Here is a 2,999-nt window from a genome sequence, read left to right as displayed (position 1 = left end):
CTTGCCGCCGCATGCCCCAACCGCCCTTGCCGCCGCGGGCTGCTCTTCTTCCCCAACTCCGGGCTGCTCTTCTTCCCCGGGGACCTCCTAAGATTCATTGGCTGAAGCAGGCTCGACTCCCAGCTCGGCTAAAGCCGATGGATTAGGAAAATAGATCCAAAAAGTGGCTCCTGAGTATGACATGTGGGCCCGAACGATTAACTTGACAAAACCTGTGATTTTCGGTTTTTTGTTACTCATTACTCTAAGGACTGGGGTATTAGTTACCAAGCCTTTGGGTTTGTGGTTTTTTGTTACAGAGCCGCTAGAGATGTGTCTTTGGGTAATTTACTCATAAATATAAGTATTATATCAAAGACTTCTGCTCAACACATTGATATTTGCTTCGAGACATGACTAAGCAATTTGTTCCGTTCACATTGTTGGGTGCTCGCAATTTGGTCTAACTTCCTCCCTCTGCCTGCTAGGGAGAAAAAGACTAACCATACATAACTTTCCGATATATGTGGGTATTTGAGGATGATTTTGTATCATCTCAACTATAGTCCTGATAGTGATTATTTTCTTTACATTAATCAAAAATCATTTACTGTGGGCCTATAGTAGTGAATTGGTAGCTCTGTACCATTATATTCCTTCTCACTATCATGTTCTTTTTAATCTTAATGTGTTATTTACTTTGTGCCTACATTTTAGTTCTTACAAATATGAGATTTGTACACGAAAGAAGCAGTGTTGAGCTATCTATGTCAATGTATCTTAATGGTTTTTGTTTGTGTCCAGTTCTTTTCTGTAATAAAAGGTGGCTATTCATGTAAATCAGTAGTGTTTTATAAGTATAGCAGATAACCAAACTTTAATTGTCAAATGTATTTTATAGATCATACAAGGAGTTGTTGCTTTATTTTGCTTACAATTGCATGCCTTGTGTTTTCAGTATCTTTGCTGTGCATGTCTTTGAGGTTGTTCTAGTGTAGTTCTGAATTAAAATTGGTAATGCATTTGTTTTAGGAGAGTCCTTTGACACATCAATAGCAATTTTAAGTTTAAGTTCAAGAATCAAATAATCTCAGTTAACTAATGTAGGTCAGGAAAATAGTGGATAAGTTCTTCGAATGTTATCCTGATCATGTATCTCCATTTAACACTAACCCTGAAGAGATGATGGTGTATCTTGCACCTCCAGGAATGCAACATGTGATAACAAAAAAAATCCAAAAATCCTCCAAGTAATATGTTGAAAAACAAATGGACCTATGTTACTGAGCTATGTGGTGTCGGCAAGTGAGTCTTGACCCCTTGATTCTTATGTCAAAACAAGTTGTGCAGACACCATTGTGCAAATACTCCACACCAAGTGCACGACTTGTTTTTACAGGAGAATTAAGAGGGCAGGACTCACTTACAGACACCACAAAGCTCTGTAAAATAGGTCCATTTTTTTCAACCTAATGCCTGGGAGAATTTTTTAATTCTCTTTGTTTTCACATGTTGTAACCATAGGGGTGCAAAATACTCCTCCATCTGTTCACGGTCAGCATGAGATGCAGACAGAGGATTATGATAACATCCGAAGAACATGTCCAATGTCTTCCTGACCTACATTAGTTAATAGAGGGCACTGGATTCTTGAAATTAAACTTCAAAATGGTATTGGCGTGTCAAGGTACTCTTGCCTAAAATAAATGCAATATCAAAATTAAAGTTGAGAGCTACACTAGAACAAACCCAAAACATGCACAATAAAAATATTGATAACACAAGACATGCAATCGTAAGCTTGACTATGCAGTAGTATGATTGTCCAAATCACTATCCAAACAAAACAGCAACTCCTATTTGTATATTTTATAGAATGCATTTGACAATTCAAGTTTGGTTGTCTACTAGACTTACAAGTCACTACAGATTTACACGGTTAGCCATCTTTTATGAATGAAAGAATGAGCTCAAAGAGAAACCACGAAGGCTATTCATGAGTTACATTAACACAAGTGAGTGTCTCTTGCTTTCGTAACTATCAGAAATGTCATCAATCAAGTTACTTGGCATGAATTTAGCTAAATGGTAAGCTTGACAATGCGGCAGTATGATTCTCCAAATAACAGCTCCTACTTGTATAATCTATAAATATGCATTTGACGATTCAATTTTGGTTGTCTACTAGACGTACAAACCACTACAGATTTACACGACTAGCCACCTTTTATGAATGAAAGAATGGGCACAAAGAGAAACCACGAAGGCGATTCATGAGTTACATAAACACAAGTTAGTGTCTTTTGCTTCGTAGCTAGTATCAGAAATGTCATCAATCGAGTTACTTGGTAAGAATTTAGTTAAATGGTATTGTTTTTTTTTTTGCGGGGATAGTTAAATGGTATTGTCACCAAAGGCTCATGGGGGAAGACAATGAATTAAGAAACAATCTAGGAGCTTACCTGTTTGCCACTTGTAAGGTTGAGGAGCATGCAGATGACAATAACCTTCCACGGGTCAGAAGCGTACTTCTCCTGCAAGAACTTATGAGGGGAGCATGGTGGTGGTACCAGCTATACTTATCTGAGACTGAATCTCACACTTTCTGCTTTGCCTTGGAAGCTACAGGATTTTTACTCATGGAAGATCTGGAAGTTCCACATGCAGTGAACTGAGATGAGTCAAATGATGGGTGACCTCGAGGTGGCAGCATGGCCAGTGCAGGGTTGCGATCTCAACTTGACAGACAGGAATATAGAGGAACTGCATGCGAAACTTCAAGAGCTTCCACAATTAAAAATTATGTAGCTTCAGACTGGCGCTCGATGCTTTTGCTATGAACGCAAAGGGGGCGGTCAGGTCTAGGCGGCCCCCTACTCTGGGCGTTGGCTGCTGCCGGATGGAGGGAGGAGGAGGAACCCTACTCTGGTCGTTGGCGGCTGCGGGATGGAGGGAGGGAGGAGGAACCCTAGCTGGAGTCTGGTCGTCGTACTCGACTGGGAATTTATAGTTGCCGATTT

The 2,999-nt window shown here is 39.9% G+C and overlaps 1 non-coding gene across 1 annotated transcript; it reads right to left on the bottom strand.

The window, feature by feature from the left end:
- Window positions 1–2,589: 2,589 nt before the first annotated feature.
- Window positions 2,590–2,789, bottom strand: MIR7741 (microRNA MIR7741). Its single transcript, NR_127028.1, has one exon. It is a non-coding gene; the product is annotated as a microRNA MIR7741 (primary transcript).
- Window positions 2,790–2,999: the final 210 nt, after the last annotated feature.

Source organism: Brachypodium distachyon, chromosome 1, assembly GCF_000005505.3.
Source record: "Brachypodium distachyon strain Bd21 chromosome 1, Brachypodium_distachyon_v3.0, whole genome shotgun sequence".
Classification (NCBI taxonomy): domain Eukaryota; kingdom Viridiplantae; phylum Streptophyta; class Magnoliopsida; order Poales; family Poaceae; genus Brachypodium; species Brachypodium distachyon.
Note: the sequence above shows the minus strand (reverse complement) of the source record. Positions and strands in the feature narration are given on the sequence as shown.